Source organism: Corapipo altera, unplaced genomic scaffold, assembly GCF_003945725.1.
Source record: "Corapipo altera isolate COAL_440 unplaced genomic scaffold, ASM394572v1 0, whole genome shotgun sequence".
Classification (NCBI taxonomy): Eukaryota; Metazoa; Chordata; class Aves; order Passeriformes; family Pipridae; genus Corapipo; species Corapipo altera.
This window is the reverse complement of record NW_020884872.1, coordinates 73,407,110-73,423,562: the sequence shown is the minus strand read 5'-3', so window position 1 is coordinate 73,423,562 and position 16,453 is coordinate 73,407,110. Positions and strand designations below refer to the sequence as shown.

Genomic DNA, 16,453 nt, shown 5'->3' with positions numbered 1-16,453 from the left:
AACCTCCTATCTATCAGCCCGATGCTAAGGCATGTATTCTGTTTTAGTAAGAACTTAATCAAACACAAGAGCAAAGTTTACTACAGTTTAAGAGGGAGAGTGGCTGCATAATTGGAGCAATAAAGTCTTATAAAGGACAATTAAGATTACCTGGAAGTAGCTGTATTCATAATACATGCTTCTGAGACCAGAAGGGTGGAGAACAATTCCTGCCAATTTACAGAGAACATTATGCAGTTCAAACTTTTGGGATAGATGGCATTTCCTGAATCTGCACAGCAGGCAGGTAGAGCCTCAACTCAAGAAAGAATTCCTATTATTAAGTTTGAGTCAGTCTCATCTAGCCTATGCCTTCAAGAAGACTCCTACTCTAAAGAAGCTATGATATCTGTAGCATCCCTCTGCTTTAAGTCATCATCTCCTGTTGCTAACAAAGACTAGTTTTTTAAATACTACAGTGTAGCAGCACATGCTAGGTTAAGGTACTAACAACAGATGAAGGTAAACTATTATGATAGCCTCATAGCACTAGAGATTTAATTCAGTTTCTTTACCAGGCAGTGTTAGAAGTCAGGATCCCTGGCCTAAGGGTTCTATAATCTACTTTATGGTTAGGAAAGATAAGCACAGAAGAACAAATAAAGTAGAATAAAAACACCAACAATGAAATAACACAGGTAAAAATCTGACAGCATACACAACTTGAGAAAACTGCATCTTAATTGTAAGCAGAGATTAATTTGGATTCAGAATGAAATTGTGTGCAAATCAATCATCCCACAATCAAAACGAAGAAAGAAAAGGTCAACATCTTAACAGAGTCAGAAATTCTTATCTCACTGTGTAAAACCTGATTTAAGTTTATGTGCTCAATATAAAACCACCATTGCCACTGTAGCAACTATTCCTATCATCTCATTCAGCTAATTCCTTTATAATTTGAATTCTGAAGATCTTCCCTGTTCAAACTGTTACTTTTCACATGCATCTTACAAAATGCAAAAAAATTCCCCCAAACCCGTTAAGGACTAAGCACAAGAATATTAAACATTGCTTATTAGGCTCTTGCTGGCAAACATAATTGAGGTGCCAGGTGAGGAATTCATTCTCTGTGTGGGAATTTATCATTAGCATAAAGCTACTTTACTGACCCTGGAATAAGGAAAAAGAGGGCATGTGCCAGAGAGGACCACCTTTTTCACACCTTTGCTTTGATGCAATTTATCCCCTAAGCAGGAACTACAAATAATTTCAAACTATGTCAAAATATATGAAGCAACTGTATGGTTTATTGTTCTTTGATATGTAATGAATGCTCCAACATGCAAGAATTACGGATAACAATGCCAGAAATAATCACGTGAGTCAACTACTTTGTCCTGTTGCTCCCAACAGACTTTTGCTCATGCATTACCTCATCAGTTTATGTGCACACAAATACATGTTCACACATTCGACAGACAGTACTAAACTGTAGTTTGGAAAATGGCCATAAGTTACACCAGGGGAGGTTTAGATTGCATATTAGGAAAAATTTCTTCACTGAAAGGGTTGTCAGGCATTGGAACAGGCTGTTGGGGGAAGTGCTGGAGTCACCATCCCTGTAGATATTTAAAAGACATGTAGATGTGTTGCTTAGGAACACGGTTTAGTGGTGAACTTGGCAGTATTAGGTTAATGGTTGGACTTCATGATTTTAAAAATATTTTCTAACCTAAACGATTCTAAGATTCCATAATTTGGGTTCAAAAGACAATAGAATCACTAAGGCTGGAAAAGACCTCTAAGATTGTCAAGTCCAACCATTAGCACAGCACTGCCAACCCCACCACTAAACTATATCCCCAAGTGCCACATCCATGTGCCTTTTGAACAATTCCAGGGATGGTGATTTCACCACTTCCCCGAGTAGCTTGTTCCAATGCCTGACCACTCTTTTAGTGAAGAATTTTTTCCTAATGTGCAATCTAGACCTCCCCAGGTGCAACTTAAGGCCATTTCCTTTTGTCCTGTCACTTGTAACCTGGGAGAAAAGACCAACCTCTACCTCACTACAACCCCCTTTTGGTAGCTGCACAGAGTGATAAGTTCCCCCCGAGCCTCCTTTCCTCCAGGCTAAACAACTCCAGTTCCCTCAGCCGCTCCACATAAAACTTACGCCCCAAACCCTTTCCCAGCTTTCTTGCCCTTCTCTGGTCACACTCCATCACCTCAATGTCTTCCTTGAAGTGAGGGGCCCAAAACTGAACATAGTACTTGAGGTACTGAGTACGGGGGGACAATCACTGCCATGGCCACACCGCTGGCCACACTATTGCTGATACAGGCCAGGATGCCATTCGCTTTCTTGGCCACCTGGGCACACTGCTGGATCATGTTCAGCCACTGTCGACCAGCACATCAGATAGTTTTCCACTGGGCAGCTTTCGAGCCACTCTTCCCTGAGCCTGTAGCACTGCATGGGGTTGTTGTGACCCAAGTGTGGGACCCAGCACTATTGGACCTCATACAATTGGCCTTGGCCCATGGATCCAGCCTGTCCAGATCTCTCTGCAGAGCCTTCCTGTCTTCCAAAAGATCAACATTCCCGCCCCACTTGATGTCATCTGCAAACTGACGGAGGGTGCACTCAATCCCGTTGTCCAGATCATCAATAAAGATACTAATCAGGACTGTCCCAAATACTGAGCCCTGGGGAACACCACTAGTGACTGGCTGCCAGCTGGATGTAACTCCATTCACCACCACTTTCAAGGCCATACAGACATTTTTACCCAGTGAACAGTGCACCCATCCAAGCTATGAGCAGCCAGTTTCTCCAGGAGAATCCTGAGGGAAGCGGTGTAAAAAAGATTTACTAAAGTCCAGGTAGACAACATCCATAGCCTTTCATCCACTAGGCAGGTCACCTTAGTGATATTATTTCAACTGAAATAGTTTGCTTCTTCTTAAACTTTCTCATCCAAGTACAGACTTCAAGATACTGTTGATACTGCTTATTCCTAGGGGATCAGAAAAAAAACCCCCAAGATCTAATATTTTGATATATTTTAAAAATTAAAACTGGAAATATTTTGTGAAAAAATTGAATTTATTAGTGGTATCAGCAAGAAAAATAAAGCACCATTACTGTAATTCTTTTCAGATATAAGACATTTATAGTAGTTGTGTCCAAGCAGTAAATAGCTGACATATTAGTGCATCTAGGCAATTTAAATTACTGCAGTGGGTAAGTAACCAGGAGCACTGACATTTCACATAAATTGAGTCGGTTCTCAAGAGTGCTGTAAATATAAATAGCTACTTAGATGTGGTTTATATAGTAGCTCGCTTTTTGTCCTGTTTCACCCTATCACATATCAAAATTATTTACATCATCATTAATGTTTTCTTTTTTGTTATGTTTTGTATTTTTTTAAAAAGATTAATTTACTTCCACTACAGCAACATATAGTAAAAAGTCTTAGAAAGATGGCAAAAAGGGTTCAAAGAGGTGATAGTTGATTGGAAAAGTACAATGGAACTGTGCGAGAAACACTAGTTTTGGAAACTTTCATTCATCATATGCCAGCAATGCCTAGTCTGACCTTTGGAAGAAAAAAAAAAAGGAGAGAGAGAGATGGCTGAAGTCCTTCTGTACTGCTATTGAGAAATCTGGAAATCTCGACAGCAGGATGCCCAATTTCTATTGCTGCACTATTCTAATGATGTTTCATTCTCCTAGTGCCTTGTCCTTCCATCAAACATCTAGAATTTGCGTCAGATGTAATTCTGACGCAAATTCAGAGTAAACACATGCTTTCCAACATCTTATTGCTCTTATTTCTTTCCCAGCGGTAACACTCCAGTGAATACAGCACAAACAGTACCTTTTTGGTGACTGTGAAAGATGGTCTCAGGAGTTTCAGAGAAGCTTGTGGGAAGACCCATGAAGTGGGGCTCCCCCATGGTTAAGGGAAATTACCTCATTCACAGATTAGTGGAAAGTTGGAATGGAGCTCTGGAGGTTATTGCGGTGATTAGAATGTCCTTATCTTCTCATGATGACAACATGAAAAAGCTCAAAGCAAGGCTAGTCAGGGTAGCTTGCCCAAGACCATGTTCATTTGGATTTGCAGACATTTGTTTTTGAAGGGTTATAAATAAAAGACATCTCTCTAATTTAATACAGTCACCTGACCAACCTTTCCAATAAGAAAATATCAGTTTATGTGCTTTTGTAACATACATTAACATCAAGTACATGCTATAGTTGGTAGGTTTTGTATGGAGTTTTAGGATTTTCCTCCCTTGTTTATATCAAAGGCAACAACATTCTTAAGCAGTTGAAGGCTTTACCCTGGCTTCAAATCTCACTGACAACCTATGAAAGATAAGACAGCATTTTTGCCTTATTTATCTAGATATGAGATCACTAAGTACTGGACTTAACAGTGAATTGGGGCATTTTACTGAAAGGAAAAAATTCTATCTTGGTAATTTAATTAATGAGAGTTGTGTGTTTAAGGTCAAGGCCTGGGACATTTTGTCTTGCTGTCCAGAGCACAATAAACACCAAAACCTAACTATGCTCCTCTTCTACAACGTAAGACCCATTAGACATGCAATTTACAGTGACTAGTTGTCTGAGGGCATTGTTTTTGAGTTTACAGAACAATTATTTTGTAAATTATAACCAATATAACTTCTGCTTAGGAATTAAAGGATTAAGTGAATACCCACTAGATGGTGTTCAATTACTGCATGGGGTGACTGGGCTAGTTATAACACCAGCTCCTATTCACTTCTGCTGTCAGCAGATAACAAATACATTTGTATTAGAGGACAAAAAGAGGATGAAATAATTCTCCTAACTAGAAATTTGGAAATGTTTTAGTAAATTATTTACCACGCGTTGAATGTGGGTAAGTGGAACTTCTAAAACATATGACAAATATAAAAAAAAAAAAGTACACAAGGTTGTTTTGGATCCACTTGCTATTAGTCTATAGTTTTACTCCAGAATCTTGTATTTTTGCAATTGATGAAATTATCCAGCTGTTCTTCACCTTCCCAAACTCTGCTGGCATCATCCATTGAAAGAAAAGGGTTAATAAACACTCACCAAAGGAAAAATATCCATTTTGCAATTAGTTTTATTAAAAGGATGAACTGAATTACCAGACGTCTAGTCCAGTAGAACCTAATGCATAACTTTCTTTTTCAGCAGAATATTAATAATTGCAACTAATTCCCATTAGTGATAGTGAATCAGTGTAAGAAAGTAAAGAAAAAAGAAGAAAATAATAAAGGTGTTATTTTAAGGGAAGAGACTTTTGGCATAGATGCAGTATTGTAGCACTTAACTTCAGATATTTTAGATTCCTGGAGATTACAAGGATGAAGGGATAAAGAGAATTGCTATTCAGAGTTGAATTAAACTAATACTGTTATGTCAGAATTTCCAGAAGGAACCTTGTCCCTTTATAAGGCTCTGAAATTCAACCTTACATGAAAATTTTAGGAAGGCCATTTTAATGCAGATGACACCCCAGTGATGAAATTACTTTTCCAATTGCCATCGTGAGAAGATATGGACATTCCAATAACCATGTTTGAGAATTTTCCTACAGAAGACTCTGTCCACTGCTTTGGGCATTTACTGATCCTGCACAGTCGTACTTAATTTTCCATAATTCTCCAGATTCAAGCCTTATCCCAAACTCTAGTTTTTGATTCCTTCTTCCTTCTCTTTTATTCAGAGTGCCTTTCAGCGGCTGACTTGCTTTCCTTCAGTTGATGGTCCACGTCATTCTCACTTTTATCTTTAAATGAGCCAGGAGTTTCTTTCCACTTCTAAGATTAGCTCATTCTGTTATTAGCACGTACAGAAGCTCTGAACAAACCAGTAACAGACCCTGCTGAGTCTGACTTGTTTGTACATCATTAACATCTACCACCTAGCAATTAACAGATGTTTGGGAAGTTTTCCTACAGCAGGGGCTCCAAGGGTACGTAAATGATAACAGGATGTTCCTGTTTTTTTAAGCTAAGAAAGGTTTAACCTATTTTTGCCACACAAAAAGCTTAATGAAGAGATCTAGTTTTGGTTAATTTCTCAGACCATCAGAATGAAGACTGTTACATGAAACTAATTTGAGACACTGTCTTTATTCATTAGATAAGGTAGTAACAGGGAGAGGAGGCGGGTCTTAAGACTGGCAAGAACCAAAGTAAAGAGAAATCATAGAAGAGCTTAAAACAGATGTTAATCATGCCTTATTGCAGTGGCCAAAAGAGTTTGGTTAATTTGTAACTTAGAGAAAAACAAATGCTGCTAACACTAAATTTAAAAATAAATTACACATATGATAGCCATCAGCCTTCCACAGTGGTAGAAAAGAAAGCCTTGTGTGCCAACTAGAACACCTCCTATACTCTAAGGAGTGAACTTTGGAGACTGAATAAGAGAAGAAAAGATAAGCCATCACTTGACCTTTTGACTTCAAACTCCTCACATAATGAAGAAAAAAATCTGTCAGAAAAGAAAAAAAAAATCTAGACAAAGAAGATCAAGAGTTTCTTTCAAAAAAAGTAAGTTATTATTTTCTAGAATTGTCTTATTTCCTTAGAAAAAAAACCTTTCTCCCCTGAATTCAAATAATCTGATGAAGCAAACCTAAGAAAGACATTTGGCTTTACCCTGGCTTTTATTTTACATTCTAATTTTCTGAAGAATTCTGATCTTTTTAAGCACCAGAGGAAACACTGTAATAGGTCAAGACAGAAATAGAACAGAAATATTTATTCAGTAAATGTAATGGAGAAGGCAAATCCAAATGCATAAATACACTTCACATCAAAATTCCCACTAATGTCTTATTTAACCTGTAGCAGCCTTCTGTTATACTGTGCTTCTGTGTCCACTGCCTCCAACTGTTCTTGTGCTGTCTACTTTCTGCCATCCTCAGTTTCTCTGAAAAAACTGCTCCTTGAAGAGCAATAGTGGACTGAAAAAATGAAGAATTTTTCCTGTATCCCTGCAAAGGTGTACATTACCTGGGGGCATCAGGCCCTTGGCTGTACATAACCTTCTAAAAGGCCATTCTTTGCCAGATCTCTCTTTTTCTGTTTCAATCATAATACCATGGGTATGTAAAAAATGTCTTCACCTAAGAACACAGAAAATAATTTGCTTTACCACAGTACCCTCAGCCTGGCAGACACATGGAGGTACAAATGAAGACCAAAGCACCTGTGGTGCCAGAAGTTGTTCTGCACGTAGTGACTGCGAGTGGAGCACAGGAGAAATGCATTTCAGCATTTTGCTCTAGTGAGCATTGCTTTGTACCATTTTTCTCCTTGACTGAAGCTGCAGTTTGACATTCAGATGTTTCAGCAACAGTATTAATTTAAGAAGTTCCTGACTTCAATCCTTGTTCCACCCCTTAGCCACAGTCATTGTTAGCGGACTGTGCTGTGAGCCAGGGAATGACGCCGGCTTTACAAAGAGAAATCAGACTCAGAAAAGCATGGAAGCATGGAATAAAGATACCTAAATGCAGTAGTGGAATGGATGGTCTCACCCAGTCAGAGGAGATAAAAATAAACTCAGGTTTGCTTAACTTAACAAGACCAGTGCTGAGTGGTAAATTAATTACCTATAATGTATCACAGGACTAAGGTTCCAAAGGAAAAAAAACCCCACTATTTTATGTAATGGGAAATGGCAGCATGAGAGCAAGAGGGTTTAATCAGACAGTGACCGATTTTAGGTTTGATGTCAGAAGAGTTTTTAAGCAACAGCAGAGATGTTGTGTCACTGTTTTCCAATATAAGCAGTGGTTAAAAATGATTTCAAATTGAGTATGAAAAAAATGTGTAAGAGATGTATATTTTAAGTTTGTAAACTGCTAAAATAGGAGCTGATTTTTAGAATATATATGATAAATTTTGACACACTGTGAAATGCTAAAGACAAGTCCTAAGCTGTGAAGTATCTCCCTAGCAGAGGATTTAAATCCATAAAAATATATTACAAAATATTGCACGTTAACTTTGGTGAGCTGTGGCAATAAATAAAAGTGTTCTTACAGTGGTACGATTAAGCAGATATCCTTTTTCCTTTTTACAGCAATACTGGACATAAGTAATAGCAATTGTCCTCTTGAAATGAGCATTTATTTTAGCTGCAGAGGAAAGAGATTGAAATGAAACGTGAATCAAATTTTAAGTAGGCTTTTTACAATTCTCAGAGTTGGTGCAATGAAAAGCAAACAATAGACAGCTTTCTTCTAGTGAAAGTGTAGAGTCATTTATGTTGCCCACTGTACTTTTAAAATGACCATACTGGTTTAAAAGCCCCTCTTACTTTTTCAGCAGCAGAGACTGCCTTTACCACCATACACATCACAAAAAATGTTTCTCTTTAGCCAACTCAGAGAAAGCCAGAGAAGCAGATGAAATTTTTGAGCATTAGGTCTTGTATTTTCTCCTAAGACATTGACAGTGAAACAGAAGTAAGCTCTCACATTCTCTACACCAACAAATCCACAGAGAAGAAATAATTGCTATCGTCAGGGTGTGGGTGACACGCACACATATGCGCACCCCTTCCCCAGGAGAAACAAAAATGAAAGCAAAAACGTTTGGAAAGGAACAAAAAAGGAGAAAAGTCCTCTGTTTTCTGGAGCTGGTAGTTTCTCCGGTGGGATACATAGCTTACTAAGCACTTGCCAATACCAATGCAGCAGCAAGATTTTACTGTCTCAGTCATTCCTGTAGTATTAGAGGTATTGGCACAAAGGACACACATTCAAGACTTGAAAAGAGTGCTGACGCCTGGGAAAAAGAGCTGTATCATTTTGAAGACTTCAAACATTAGCTCTTCTGAAAAACAACTGAAACAAACTAAACAACAGCAAAAGGTAGCTGCCTTGGCTATTTAAATTCCATGCAAGAATCCCATTTTTAAATTTTTATTAAGCCAGGTAAGGTCGCAGCTCTTGGTGAACAAAGTCCCCGGACACTGGCATTTTATGTATACTGATCAGCTGAAAAAAGCAGCTAGAAAAACCAAGAATGGCCAAGTAGGATGCATTTGGATCTAGTAGAAAAGTTGAACTGCTTTTTGTCTGGTAAGAACCAAGGTAGGATTTGTTGGAACATGCTACATCTTCCCTTAGCTATGTCTGAAAAATCCTTACACTTTCAGCCTTTTCCAGGTCTGAGAGGAAAGATATTTAATAAAAGATGCAGCCAGCAGAATGACCAGGTGCTTGCCAGCATTATGAATGGTGGTGTGAGGACTCAAGCTCTCTGATGGACCAGACAACACTGGAAGATTGATTTGATTACTAACAGTTGGTTCTCATCTGTATTCTCCTCTGCAATAATGAAGCTGGTAAGCCCAAGGGAGGGCAGTGCCATATAAGCAGGTGGCTCTACAAGAGGAATCCGTGTGTTTTACACATGGAAAAAAGTCTTTGAACTCAGTATTTGCTTTTGTTTCACAGCAAATGAGAAAGGCTACTGAGCACGATCTGTGCTATAACCCACTGCAGGTGCAAGGCTGTGGAGCGAAAAACAGAGTATAACCTGGCTAGTTTCTCCCTTAGGGAATCGATGCCAATGTTTTCCAAACAGGGAGCAATGGAACTTCTCAAAGGTGCCCCTGGAGACCCCAGCTGTTTGGCAAGTAAGGACAGCTCCTCTCACCTACCAAAGCAGGCTGCACACCTTGCCTGTTGCTATTGCCTAGAAGTAAAGTGATTGATACTCCATGGTTCTATCTTAGACATTTGTAACATTTCTTATGCGAACAAGCAGAGGAAAAAATAGCCTATATCAAGATTACTCAAAAAACGATAAATCATATGACTAATATAATAAAAATTCAGCATTAGCCTAAGGAAAACCACAGAACCATTGCTACCAAAAGAGTTACAAACAACTGGAAATGTGAGGCTAGAACTCATGCTACATTTTGGCAGGAACCTGACCTGCACTCCTGGCACCTGCTATCCTCCACCACGGCTCTGCCAGATCCTCATCAGTTCTTAAATATCTGAGTGCAAACCAAGGAATTTTAAAAACAGATTGTACTTCTTAGGTACAAACCAATAGCTGTCTGTGTTAAGAATATATGTTGCAAGAAATTAAAATACATTTAAGAGTGAAAAAAATCCACTGAGTCTGATTTTCACGCTACATCTGTTAAGACTTAATTGTCAGCTAAGCAGGATGTTTCAGAACTGATTAAGTTCCACTGAATTTATTAAAAAAAACAACTGAAGTAATCTGTCAAAAAGTATTTAGAACCCATGGCAGAACAAATCCCAGAGATATTTTCTGTGATATGTTGACAATAAAAGTGGTTGAAATGGTGTGTGGAGTTCTACAAAAATAAAAACATCTTTACAAATAGGAAAAATATTCAGAGACCAAGAATGATTGTATGAGCTCTTGAAATTTGCCCATATGTATTAAAAAAGTCACTTCTCTGCTAGGTATTTTAAATATTATAGTTGCATGTCACAAAACTGAAATACTTCACTAAGGCAGAAACTGTTGCAAGACTTCTGAAATTCTAAGGCAGATGATGTTTATACAACAAGCAGACTCCTGTTATTAATAACCAGATCTTTCCATTACTTGCACTACAAGTATTCTGTATGTGCACAACACATTTTCATTTGTTTCAAGGAACCTGTTTTCCATTCAGATGCCATTAAATAACCAATAACTTTCACACTTTAAATAACTAAATCCTTCAAGATGTGCAGTGAGACCACTTGCCTCTTGCTCTCAACTCTGCTGAAGCCTGATCAGTTTTACTATCAGTATTATTTTTGGGGTGAGTTTTTAAAAATGGCTTTCATTCACTGAGAAGCTGTAATATATCTTCTCATTGACAACTGTTTTTCAGAAAGCAAAATAGCTACTAATGTATTTTCAAAACAGAACATTTTGCCAAAGTTTTTACCTAATCAGTACGCACTGCAGTCAATCGAGATAAGAACTCTGATTCTGCATCACTCTTCTGCCAGTCAGCAATGCCACAAAGGGAAAAATAGGAATCAGTCACAACAAAGCAACAAGCTTATTGTAACCTTACTGTGCTCTCACACAGACATAACCACAAAAATACGAATGCAATTAATACAGTGTCAGTATAATTTTAAGGATCAAAAATGTATTCTCCTATTTGACTGTACAAGGAATGTATCTCAGGTACCTTCAGCACTGTCTCAAAACATCATTGAAGGCATGGAAATGGAACTGGAGAAAGAAAAAGGACATCTTTCCCCTGTGCAATGATATGCTAAAACATGCTTCTTCTTAAATGATTTTTCTCCATGGTTTCCTTTCCACTGAACACACCACTGCTCAATCCTTTCTCCTGCTCTCCCACCAGATCATGGACGGCTCCCTGCTGGTGCAGCTGCAGGGGCTATGACGCTGGAAGGCAGCTCTCGCCTAACACTTCTGCTCTCAGGGCAGCTCCTCTTGCAGCTATTTATCGTCTGCTATTTTTCTCAACCTAATAAATTTTTCTGAGAAATGGGAGCAAACAAATAAGTTGGTGAGTGGCCAGTGGTTAATACACCAAAAAAGTAGCCTGGCTTGAATGCTGTGGTGAGTAAGACTCCATTTCCCCTCAAGAATCCCATCTCTGATACTGTTACATAGTACCTTGTGATGCAATCACTATAAAAATGCATTAGTGCTTATTTTGATTTCGCAACAAAGCTTATGTCCAGACATAAATGTACATTATCAAGATTACAGGAATTTCGGACATATTTCTAGATAAAAAACTATTTACTGCCAAATTGATTTTTAGATAAACCAATCCCATGAAGACCATCAGTGTTGCATCACATAGCCTGAGTAACTAAGTTATCAGGGTTAACGTGTTATTCCTGAGGACAAAAGGAGAAATGTTGTATTTGGACACTTAAGGGAAAGTGAAAGCTCATATGTATACAATATGTTAATTTGAAGACTTTCATAGGATTGTGATAGGAATGCTATTTGGGTGATGAAGGATAGTTGAAGATGAAAAATTCACAGTATGGAATGGTTACAAGCAGAAATTTTCAGCAATCAATGTTTATCATTGCTTGTGTCTGCAAATCCCTTAATAGAAACATTATTTTTCTTCCCTCATAATACCACTTTAAGAAATGAATAAACAACGATGACTAAGAAGCTTTGGCTAGAAATGGCTTATTTTTTAAAATTTTCTAAAATTCAGAAGAGATTCATATAATGACCTAAACCATCATGTTGCCTCTTTGGCTTAGCTTCACTTTACCTTCCATCTAGCACTAGGCAAAGGGTCATCTCTGTCCTGCATATCCCAGCTTGCAGAGTTCTCTATTGTGTTTGGAGGATTTATGCAACAACATATCTGCACTGAAAAAACACTAAATGCAGAAAGAGAGAGAAAACAATTTCTTTGTTAGCACATTAGCAATTCAAGAGGATTGAATTCAGTTCCCAGCAGTATCAAGGCTCCCTGTATAACATGTCAATCCTCACTTCCCAAATGGAGCTTCACCACTTAGACAAGCTTAAATCTTATTCTTTGACTCTGAATCCTAGATTTTAGATCTGACACTGATGCACAGCTCATATCAGTCTGATTAGTTATTACATAAAAAATTCAGGTCAAAATGAAGACATTGAAATATAGTCATCTATCAAAAAATTCAAGATCCAGAAATAAAAAGACTGACTCAGTTTGTTCTGAAATGCTAATCTACTGATTGGTCCCTCTTGGCTCTCCAAACACCACCAACTGCACCAGCATTGTCCTCAGCTAAGGACAATGGAGAACTCAATTTTCTAGCCACTGTAGCCTTGCACTATATCCTTTCCTCAGATTCGCTCACAGTCATGACCATGCTGATGCTGTGACAACATGAAGTCACACATCATATCAGGCCTGCAAACATATCACAACTTTGCATTAACCATGTTTTCACAAAAAGCTTAATCAACTAGAACAAATTCTCCCAGCAAACTTGCAACACACTAATACCCACTGACAGTTAGGACTCTGCCATGGAAATACTGCCTCTGGCACCCTGGTGCTGTGGAACATAGGAAAATCTGTTTTACTGCAGCTGAATGAGTGAAGATGCTGTGATACATTAAGTCTAGAATGAGTTTATACAGACAGATCAAGATCTTTATTTATGAGGTATCAATTGTTATCAGATGAGCTAATCTGAAGGTTTGTCTTCTACTTGGAAAAAGAATAATCTTCTCCAGAAAAAAATGAACATAAACACCATACGGATCCAATGTACTGTAAAATCTTCATTTTCTGAAGGACTCTTGAACTTGTAGTCCTTTCCAAAAATTAACACAGATTTTCTTATATATTCTACAACAACAACACATCAGAGATGGTATTTCCATGGAGAAGTTCTAACACTAGCTGTCTAATCTGGAATATGAACCTAAGTATGCACAGTTGCTTAAGACACAAGTTTTACATGAATGGTCTCTCAAAAGTACTCCTGCATTGCAATGCAAATTCAGTGTAAGTCAGCTGAGTCTTATCCTTCCCATACCTGTTATCTTAAAAATGCTGGAATTTCTGATGCAACACAAGTTCATAGTATTATTATTAGATATTACTACACTTTGTGAAGTATTTTTACATCACAATAAGAAGAGTAACAGAGAACACTTTTACATTAAACTATCATTGCATCAAGTATGACGGTTTACACGAACATCCCACAGATTATCCAGAAGAACTTGGCTGGTTTTGCAATGGTTTGCCACACATCCCTGTGGTAACATTGTTTTAACACAAGATTACATGGCACATAGCCATGAATCCAAAAATCCCAATGGTGCATTTAGTATGGACTGCACTAACTAGTACAAAATGCTGTTGTAGGTGTTTGGTACTGGCACAAATGCTGTGCCACGCTACCACATCTCATTTACTGTTTGCCACAGTTTATAAAGAGGTGGCTGCTTCCTTCCATGAAATAACTAACAGCAGTAGAATTAGTCAAATATTTAGAAAGTAACTCAGTGTGAAACACTGCCTCTAAATGCAAGCAAGTTTTTTTTGGACAGCGTCTTTACTCCTTTATAAAGCTCTTTGCTTTGTCAATATGCAGAACAAAATAAGTCTGTCAGGAAATTGCACTTGTTATCAGCTCATTCTCCTTAGATGGCAGTACTGTAAATATTTTTCTTCATTATCACCCTGTCAGTAAATAACTTTGAAGGTGTGATTTAATCAAGAGGAATGCCAATATTTCACAACTTTTGGCCTACCTTAAAGGAAACGAGTAATAGAGAAATCCATGCACCAGGAAAAAAATGAGCAGAGGTAGTGGACCAAGGTCTATCAAATAGGGTTCAAGACCACTTTGGTTAAATGACAGTTGATATAGTTGCAGTACAGTTCATCTGTTTTCTTATCTGGTAAAGTGTTCAATAATAAATCAAAATTTATTGCATGTTTTGCAACCTTGTCAAAAGGCACGCCTAAGATTTTTGCTTCAGAAATAAATTCCACCCAACTGTGTACAGGAATTCACTTGACAATTTAGACATAGCTAAAATATTTTTGTATTTTCTAATGCCAACTTTTGATCTAGCACCAACAACTAATCTGTTTTGCACAACACCACATTTACTTTCTACTAAATTCAATTATGTTTAAAAACTAACAGGAGATTTCAAAGTAATTTTCCAATGACAACTACTCATGAGGAAAAAACAACAAGGCTTTTGGCCAAGAACCTCTATTCTCAAACCCATAACTGCTTCTCATCCCCCTTTTCGCTTGCCTTTTTCCCTTTTGGGAGTGTTTATCTCTGAACAGAAAAAAGCAACAGAATGTCGTGATCAACCTCAGTAATATTTTTTTGGTGTACACAACTAAATTGCTTGTAAGGCTGGTCATATGTTTCTGCATATTGCCTGTAAAAAAAAGACAGCAGAAACAAAACTTTAGAACAGCCCCAAGCTCTTCACATTACTATAAACAGCATCGGCAAACTCCAAGTAAATATTAACGAAGCTGAATGGTTACTGTTAAAGTGCTTCAGATTTTTCTGGGAGGTTTTTTTTTTTACTTATTAGCAATTAATCAAAAATAGGTAGAGAATAACCAAATCATTACAGCTTGAAGTTCACCATTATAAGACTCACCAATTGTATGCATGGTAAAATTGCATCTAAGTATACAGTAAGTGAAGGGCTTTCTAGGATACGTGGTGGCATGCCTGTTTTCCTTTTTACAGGCACTGTTCAGGGTGAAAGAAAAATATTTTTATCATATAAGCAGAAAGTTTCCAAAAATAATGGCTGCTTCACTATGAAGTTCACTATCTTGATCTACTCTGAATACACCAGGACAGACACCTGAGATAGGTCTGTTTATTATCCTCATATGAAACTCTTCCAAACACAACGAACAAACCACTGCCTTTAAAATACTGCAAATGCCATTTTCCTCTGCTATCAAATTCTATGTCTGTTTGCAGTTACATGAAAACCTGAAATCCCAAGCAATATGACTTCAAGAGAACTGCTTACCATTGTGTTTATGCTGCTGGCCAAAGAATCCACACCAATGATGTTTAAAAAAATGTTTAGGAGCATCAGATACAAGCATTAACACTTTTCTATTGATCATCTGTGATGCTATTGCTGTAAGCCTGACCTCAATTTGAAATGCTAAATACGCATTACTGTAAAGACTTTTTTTCTTGTCATTATTTATTAATTTCTGTTTAATGCTGTTTCCTACTCATATTAGCAAAGCAACTGAAATTAACTTGGCTGCATTACAAATAAATATTACCACATACCACTTCATTAAAAACCTGCATGTGTGCTATTATAGTTGGAGTAACCAGTTAATATGTATAAACTGCTAAGACTGGAAAACACTTATTTCTCCAACCTTGTTTTCACAGACAACTTTCTGAAATCTACACCTTCAAAACTAAAAATTTCTCTGTTCACTGTCTTTCATATTGGAAAACTCAAAATAAAATCCCTTCTAGGTTTTTAACTTCATGATTTAAGTTTTGAAGGGGAAAGAACTCTAACACCCATACATTAAAAAATAGGGTATGCTGAAAATCTTCATGACTTTCAAGGTCATAAAGTCCTTCTAAGGATTTATATTCAGCTTCGTGTAATATTAGAAGCTGTATGTCAGCAGTGAATCCATGTATCCTTATCACCTATAGATTTTTGGCAGACACAGGAAAACTTCTTTTATTACAGATACTTGTGTCCTATTCTTTGACCACTTGAAGCTCAGTGAACTTTGTTCTGTCCTAGGTTTTTTATATGCTTGACTTAAAGTGCACTCAGGTCTCCTTTCTCCCTGTCTCTCAAGCCTTTCCACAGTACTTTGAATTCCCTTCTGCATTTCCTGTTCAATACTCCCAAGTCACTATGACATTTGCTGGTAGGTGGG

At 37.6% G+C, this 16,453-nt stretch overlaps 1 protein-coding gene across 2 annotated transcripts in view; it reads right to left on the bottom strand.

Annotated features, from left to right (window-relative positions):
- Positions 1–16,453, bottom strand: part of MICU2 (mitochondrial calcium uptake 2) — a 146,186-nt gene that overhangs the window by 50,235 nt on the left and 79,498 nt on the right. The window lies entirely within an intron of this gene.